The following is an 8,655-nucleotide window of genomic DNA, read 5'->3' on the forward strand; positions in this document are numbered from 1 at the left end:
TATTTGCTATTTTGAGAGAAGCCTCTATTGAACACTATGGCCCCCGGGTGTACTTCACATCATATTTTCAGCCTTACACTTTTACTTCGTTGCACTTTCCGCCTTCAGATCTCACTTTGCAATCAATATTGAAGGGATTGACAACCCCTTTATAGCGTTGGGTGCAAGCTTGTTTGTGTTTGTGCAGGTACTCTGGACACTTGGCTTGATTCTCCTACTGGATTGATACCTTGGTTCTTAAAACTGAGGGAAATACTTACTGCTACTGTGTTGCATCACCCTTTTCCTCTTCAAGGGAAAACCAACGCAAGCTCAAGAGGTAGCACATAGCAAATTTTCTTGGAGTACCCATCCGCGAAGGAGATCCCCCGCTCCATACAGCTTCCCTTGATCGCGCCACTATGACACACTATGAGTTCCTTGAGAGGGATAATGAATCCCTCCTATACCGGTTAATATTTAACCGACAGCGTGTTTTCCATATTACCCTTCCTGCTCCTGCCTTCTTTGACTTTCAGGAAAAACGGAGATATTACATAACCAGAGGAGAGGCAGAGGAGTATGAGAGGGAGGCAAAGGCTGCTCCCCTCCGTGAGGCAGCTATTCAGGCGGTAGCTGCAACGCTCCCGTACAACCCCCATTATGATTTTGGGTATCGCCCGGACCATTCATGGGAGTAGACCAACTTAGGCCAAAAGCCTAAGCTTGGGGAGTACGTGTTTCTCACCGACTTTATATTCATGCTCACACTTTCACTTTGTTAGTCGGTGTTCACACTTTGCCACTGTATCATCCATGCTAGTTTATTTCTTTTTCTTGTTTTCTTCTCATGTGTTTGTCTAGTTTGAGAAAACCCAAAAAGATTTCTTGTTCGTCTTTTGCTTGTTGGGAGCTTTCCCGTGTAAATAGTTTTCTTTTTCTTTGGGTCAAGGTAGAAGACCATGGTTACAATGTTTAGTGGCTCTCGCATGCATATCTATTTATCTGTCAAAGAGCCATATTACTCTGTCTTCTCCTTTGTGTTTGCTTGCAGATTCCAGCTTAGTCCAATGCACGAGCACTCTTATTATTGTTCACATCATTCGGTCGTGCAAGTGAAAGGCAATAATGACGATATATGATAAAGTGACCGAGCCTGGAAAAGCTGGTATGAACTCGATTTATTTTGTTTTTGTAAATATGACTAGCTCATCGTTCCTGATTACATGTTTGCAATGACAACTTAGAGATCATAGTTTCTAATGCCATGCTTAATTAGCTAGGAGCTTATAATGGTTTGTCTTGGATGCCAACATGAATCTCGAGATGATTATGATGTAGTATGATAGGATGGTATCCTCCTTTGAATGATTCAAGTGGCTTGACTTGGCGCATGTTTACACATGTAGTTGAAACAAAATCAACATAGCCTCTATGATATTCATGTTTATGGTGATTTATGTCCTACTCATGCTTGCACTCAATGTTGGTTAATCTCAATGCATTTCGATAACTGTTGTTGCTCTCTAGTTGGTCGCTTCCCAGTCTTTTGCTAGCCTTCACTTGTACTAAGCGGGAATACTACTTGTGCATCCACTTCCATAAACCCAAAGTTGTTCCATATGAGTCCACCATACCTACCTATATGCGGTATCTATCTGCCGTTCCAAGTAAACTTGCATGTGCCACTCTCTAAACCTTCAAGAAATAATCTGTTTTGCATGCCCGAACCGCTCATGTGGTGACAAGGGGCGATCAGTATCTTTCATGCTAGGCGTGTTATCCTCGATATGTGTTTATTCACTATCACTCACGAGAGAGGGGTCGGTAATTGGAATGCCCAGTTCCATGCTCAAATCGAAAAGATAATTGCAAACAAAACTCCCCTAGATTGTTGTTGGTATGGACGACACCCGAGTATTCGGCTAATCGTGGAGTGTGATTGATCGGTGGTGGGGGAGTCAAAACTTTACTTTTCCGTTTGGGAACCGCCTATAGTATGTGTAGCATGGAAGATGGTGAAAACTCTTGGTCATTGCGTTGACAGTGAAAGCATGCCACCCAAAATTATTTATCTCTGTCTTCAAAGCTTGAGCTCTTGCACCTCTCAAATCAATGCTTCCCTCTGTGAAGGGCCTATCTATTTATGTTTCTGTTGAGTCATCCTCTTCTTATAAAAGCACCAATTAGAGAGCACCTCCGCCATTTCTATGCTTTGCTTTTAATTGATATTGAGTATGACTATGACTGGATCTTCTTTGCCATGAATTACAATGTTCAGTCAGCCCTTGGTCTTTGAAGGTGCTCTGCATTTATGTTTTGTGGTCTCAGAAAGAGCTAGCGAGATACCATCTGTTCATATTGCTTCATGATTGTTTTGATTGAAGTGTTGACATTTGAAACTTATTATTATTGCTCGCTAATTGATTATGCCATTGATATGAGTTTACCATGAGACCTGGATGTCATTGCTTATGTGGTTTGCTTATGATCTTGCTGAAATTCTGAATATGAGTTAGACATAATTGCAACAACAAGATCAAACAGAGTTCATAAAAGTTCTTCTTTTGTCTCTTTCAGTTTTTCAACTGAATTGCTTGAGGACAAGCAAGGCTTTAAGCTTGGGGGAGTTGATACGTCTCCGTCGTATCTACTTTTCCAAACTCCTTTGCCTTGTTTTGGACTCTAATTTGCATGATTTGAATGGAACTAACCCGAACTAACACTATTTTCAGCAGAATTGCCATGGTGTTGTTTATGCGCAGAAATAAAAGTTCATGGAATGACCTGGAAATTTACGAGGATTTTTTGTGGAATATATAAAAAATACTGGCGCAAGAATCAACCAGAGGAGTGGAGCATGGAGCCCACAAGCCCACCAGGCGCGCCTCCCTGGTCGCGCCTAGCAGGCTTGTGGGGCCCACGGAGCTCCACCGCCTCCAATTCCAGCTCTATTTAGTCCCTTCCGTCTGGAAAAAAAAATTCAAGGAGAAGAGTTCATCGCGTTTTACGATACGGAGGCGCCGCCACCTCTCGTTCTTCCTTTGGAGGGCAGATCTGGAGTCCGTCCTGGGCTCCGGAGAGGGGAGATCGTCGCCATCGTCATCACCAACCTTCCTTCATAGCCAATTCCATGATGCTCTTCACCATTCGTGAGTAATCTCATCGTAGGCTTGCTGGACGGTGATGGGTTGGATGAGATATCTATCATGTGATCGAGTTAGTTTTGATGGGGATTGATCCCTAGTATCCACTATGTTCCGAGATTGATGTTGCTACTACTTTGTTATGCTTAATGCTTGTCACTAGGTCCCGAGTGCCATGATTTCAGATCTGAACCTATTATGTTCTCGTCAATATATGTGTGTTATTGATCCTATCTTGCAAGTTGTAGTCACCTACTATGTGTTATGACCCGAAAACCCCGAAGTCACAATAGCCGGAACCACTCCCGGAGATGACCATAGTATGAGGAGTTCATGTATTCACTAAGTGCTAATGCTTTGTTCCGGTTCTCTATTAAAAGGAGAACCTTAATATCCCATAGTTTCCATTAGGACCCCGCTGCCACAGGAGGGATGGACAATAGATGTCATGCAAGTTCTTTTCCCTAAGCACGTATGACTATATACGGAATACATGCCTACATTACTTTGATGAACTGGAGCTAGTTACATATCTCTCCGTGTTATAACTGTTGCATGATGAATATCATCCAGCATAATTATCCATCACTGATCCAATGCCTACGAGTTTTTCCTACTGGTCCTTGCTATGTTACTTTGTCGCTACTGTTGTCACTACTGCTACTGTTACTCTGTCACTACTGCTATTACTGCTGCTACTCTTACTCTGCTGCTACCGCTGTCACTATTGCTACTGTTACTGTTGCTACTGTTGCTATCACACTACCTTGCTACTTATACTTTGCTGTAGATACTAAGTCTTTCAGGTGTGGTTGAATTGACAACTCAACTGCTAATACCTGAGAATATTCTTTGGCTTCCCCTTGTGTCGAATCAACAAATTTGGGTTGAATACTCTACCCTTGAAAACTGTTGCGATCCCCTATACTTGTGGGTTATCACCCCCTCCCGGTGAACTTCCGGAACCCATTCGTCACTCTCGGTACATTCCCGGTAATGCCCGAAAACCTTCCAGTAACCAAATGAAGCCATCCTATATATAAATCTTCGTTTCCGTACCATTCCGGAAACCCTCGTGACATCCGTGATCTCATCCGGGACTCCGAACAACATTCAGTAACCACATATATAACTCAACTATACTAAAACATCATCGAACCTTAAGTGTGCAGACCCTGCGGGTTCGATAACTATGTAGACATGCCCCGAGGCACTCCTCGGTCCATATCCAATAGAGGGACCTGGATGCCCATATTGGATCCTACATATTCTCCGAAGATCTTGTCGGTTGAACCTCAGTGTTAAGGATTCATATAATCACGTATGTCATTCCCTTTGTCCTTCGGTATGTTACTTGCCCGAGATTCGATCGTCGGTATCCGCATACCTATTTCAATCTCGTTACCGGCAAGTCTCTTTACTCGATCTGTAATACAAGATCCCGTGACTTACACTTAGTCACATTGCTTGCGAGGCTTGTGTGTGATGTTGTATTACCGAGTGGTCCCCGAGATACCTCTCCGTCACACGGAGTGATAAATCCCAGTCTTGATCCATACTAACTCAACGGACACCTTCGGAGATACCAGTAGAGCACCTTTATAGTCACCCAGTTACGTTGTGACGTTTGATGCACACAAGGTATTCCTCCGGTGCCAGTGAGTTATATTATCTCATGATCATAGGAACAAATACTTGACACGCAAAAAACAATAGCAATAAAATGACACGATCAATATGCTATGTATATAATTTGGGTCTTGTCCATCACATGATTCTCGTAATGATGTGACCCCGTTATCAAGTGACAACACTTGTCTATGGTTAGGAAACCTTGACCATCTTTGATCAACGAGCTAGTCAACTAGAGGCTTACTAGGGATAGTGTTTTGACTATGTATCCACACGTGTATTTGAGTTTCCAATCAATACAATTCTAGCATGGATAATAAACGATTATTATGAACAAGGAAATATAATAATAACTAATTTATTATTACCTCTAGGGCATATTTCCAACACCAAGATTGTTGAGATTCATTGTTGTCATTCCGTATCACGGGTCTTCCATTACCCCGTCTCCTGTCAGATTGACCCATTTGCACTGAAACAAAGGGACCTTAAAATCACGTCCATAGTCAAGTTCCCATATCTCCTCTACGTAACCATAATATGTGTCCTTTGCCCTATTGGTGTTTGCTGCATCAAAGCGGACACCACTGTTTTGGTTGGTGCTCTTTTTATCTCGGGCGATCATGTTAAATGTATTCTCAATTATCTCATACCCTTGGAAAATCAATACAATCGAAGATGGTGTCCTGGCCAACAAGTACAAGCCATCTCCAAAGGTGTTGTTACCCATGAGATTTGTTTGCAACCAACCGTCGAAATTCCCCATGTGTTCACGTGTGATCTAGTCGTTAGACTGCTCCGGGTGTTTGGAGCATAGAATATTCTTGTGTTCATTGATATACGGGGCCACCAAGGTAGAATTTTGTAGAACTGTGTAGTGTGCTTGCGCCCAAGAATGCACGTCCCTACATGTCGTGATTCATGTCGTGATTCAGGAACACTAATCAGCTTAAGGTCGGGAATAAAGTCAACACAAAACTCAATAACCTCCTCTGTTTCATGCCGTTGGAGATGCTTCCATCTGGCCTAGCACGACTATGAACATAATTCTTTAAGACTCCCATGATCCTCGCAAAGGGGAACATGTTGTGTAGAAATACAAGGCCCAGAATGGCAATCTCTTTGACTAGGTGAACTAGGACGTGTGTCATGATATTGAAGAAGGATGGCGGGAACGCCAACTCAAAACTGACAAGACATTGCACCAAATCATTTTGTAACCTTGGTAGGATTTCTGGATCGATTACCTTCTGAGAAATTGCATCGAGGAATGCACATAGCTTCACAATGGCTAATCAAACATTTTCTAGTAGAAGCCCCCTCAATGCAACTCGAAGCAATTGCGTCATAATCACGTGGCGGACATGATACTTTAGGTTTTGGATTTTTTTCTCTTCCATATTTATTATTCCCTTTGTATTCGATGAGAAGCTAGACGGGACCTTCATGCTGAGAACGCATTCAAAGAAGATTTCCTTCTCTTCTTTGGTAAGAGTGTAGTTGGCAGGACCTTGATACTGCTTTGGATGTATGTCGTCTTTTCTGTGCATACGTTGTTGGTCCTCACGTGCCTCCGGTGTATCTTTTGTCTTCCCATACACGCCCAAGAAGCCTAGCAGTGTCACGCAAATATTCTTCGTCATGTGCATCACGTCGTTTGCACATCGGACCTCTAAGACTTTCCAATAGGGTAGGTCCCGAAGTATAGATTTCTTCTTCCACATGGGTGCGTGTCCGTCCACGTCATTCGAAATAGATTGTCCGCCAGGACCCTTTCCAAAGATTACTTTTAAATCCTTGACCATATCAAGTATATGATCACCAATACGGTGGTTAGGCTTCTTCTGGTGGTCTGCCTCACCTTTGAAATGTTTGCCTTTCTTTCTTAAGAGATGCTTGATCGAAAGAAATCGACGATGTCCGAGGTACACATTCTTCTTACATTTATCCAAATATATACTTGATGACGAGGTGATGTATATGCTTCTCGCCCCTCGTTGGACCCCAAGTGGAAGGTGGAGATGTAGTCAGCAACAAATTTCCCTTACACGAAGACTGTAAGGTTTATCGAACCAGGATGACTCCTAGGCTCAACAAGTAGGTGTCTTCCACCATGGCGCTAGTAGAAGACGTGGACCTGCACACACAACAAATAACTTTGCTCCCAACAAGTACAGAGAGGTTGTCAATCTCTCCAGCCTTGTAGTTTGCAAAGGATCAAAACACAAGCGGGAAGGTAATAGTGATTGCAACGGAAAAGTAAAGAAAACGGTAAATGATGGAGGTGTAAGCAATGATGGTGATATGGACCGGAGTCACATGACGTTCACTAGTGATGTCTCTCTCCCAAAAGATGATAAACAACTATGCTAGGGTAAACAAATCACGGTTGGGCAATTGACAGAATTATGATCGCACCGCAATGCTAATTATGCTCCTTGATAGTTAGAGGTTCAATAATAATGGGCAATACGCCGAGACAAGTAGACCGTTTATTCATCAGCATCTACTTAATAATCATCCACCTTGAGATATATATCCAGAACATCTCTCCGGTATTAAGTTGCGAGCCCCACCCAAAGTCTAAACTCAAAGCAACGGACAATTGCATTAACGAACTATGCGTAAGGTAAACAATCCTTGCAACCGTGGTCACAAGCACCGTTGTTTTCTCCCTGGTGGCAACAAACACATCCCCTAGTCTCATGTTTCTATCACTCAAGCTAGACATCGAGGGACCCGAACCCACAATCATGCATAACGTTCCCTTTTGGAACCTCATGCAAGCGGTCACATCACGCTTGACCGAACCTCATGCAAGTGGTAGCTTGACCGAACCTCATGCAAGCGGTCACATCACGCTCTACGACATAAGAGTTCCATAAGTCCATGAGAGGCGAGAAATATGCGCTGCCCCGTGGGGGAATGAATGACCAAGTGGTGACAAGACCCCCCACACCACTGGAGAAAAGACATTTTTCATGCGAGAGCTCATTTATGTTTATATCCAGTGAGACAGAGCTTACAAACCTTGTCATGAGGCCAACCTCAATGACCAACCACTTTGCAGGCTAGCTTTGATAGAAGAGAGGACCGCACGGATGTTAGACCCGCATCATAGTTGTCCGACTGACAGCTCTATTTTTAACTTATTATACCATCCCCTTCCCCACCAAAGAAAAGAGAAGAAAACGGGGCCCGTCGAACATCAAACAGTTGGTCAATCGACTAGTTTTAAAAAATGAACTCATCCACACATACTTCCTTGGCTTCATAATATAAAATACTATTATAACCAACGTGAAAGTTTGATTCTGCAGAAAAGTACACATATTAGATTTTCTTGCTCCGCTCGCATGATCATTGCTCCCTCACCTTGGCCTTGGATTTGTATTTTTTTTTTACCTTGACCTTGGCCTTGATCCTTCCCTCTTGGTCGGTCGGTGGCTCATTGCCTCACTAGGCCGAGAGCCTTGGAAGATACCGTCGCGGGCTCTCGGCGTCGCCCCCTCTCTCTCTCGTTCTGGCAGAGGGCCGGGCCCTGGGAGCAAAACACAAGACACGCTGCGCGGTTCACGGAACGGACTTGAAGCCACGCGCTGACGGGCGAAAACCCTCCACTTCGCTCCACCGCGCTCAGCCCGCATTCCAAATGGACTGCAAGCCCTAGAGGTAGCTGTACGGAACACACCGCCGTCCCTCCGCCCCCGCTTCCCTTCCTCTTAGCTCGCCGGGGCGACGTCGCCTCCCCGTCTTAATCGCCGATCGCACGCCTCCAGCCCTCACAGCCTCCCCGCGCCATCGTCGGGCACTTCGCGCCGCTCGCCTCGCCTCGCCGTCCCCGACACCTTCTTCCACTTCGGCCCCGTCGCCCCCTTCCTGCTCCTCTTTGCCCCCT

The 8,655-nt window shown here is 44.3% G+C and overlaps 1 pseudogene; it reads left to right on the plus strand.

Moving 5' to 3' along the window:
• The window catches only part of LOC123450738, a 98,512-nt pseudogene that overhangs the window by 53,072 nt on the left and 36,785 nt on the right, over nt 1-8,655 (plus strand).

Source organism: Hordeum vulgare, chromosome 4H, assembly GCF_904849725.1.
Source record: "Hordeum vulgare subsp. vulgare chromosome 4H, MorexV3_pseudomolecules_assembly, whole genome shotgun sequence".
NCBI classification, from domain to species: Eukaryota; Viridiplantae; Streptophyta; class Magnoliopsida; order Poales; family Poaceae; genus Hordeum; species Hordeum vulgare.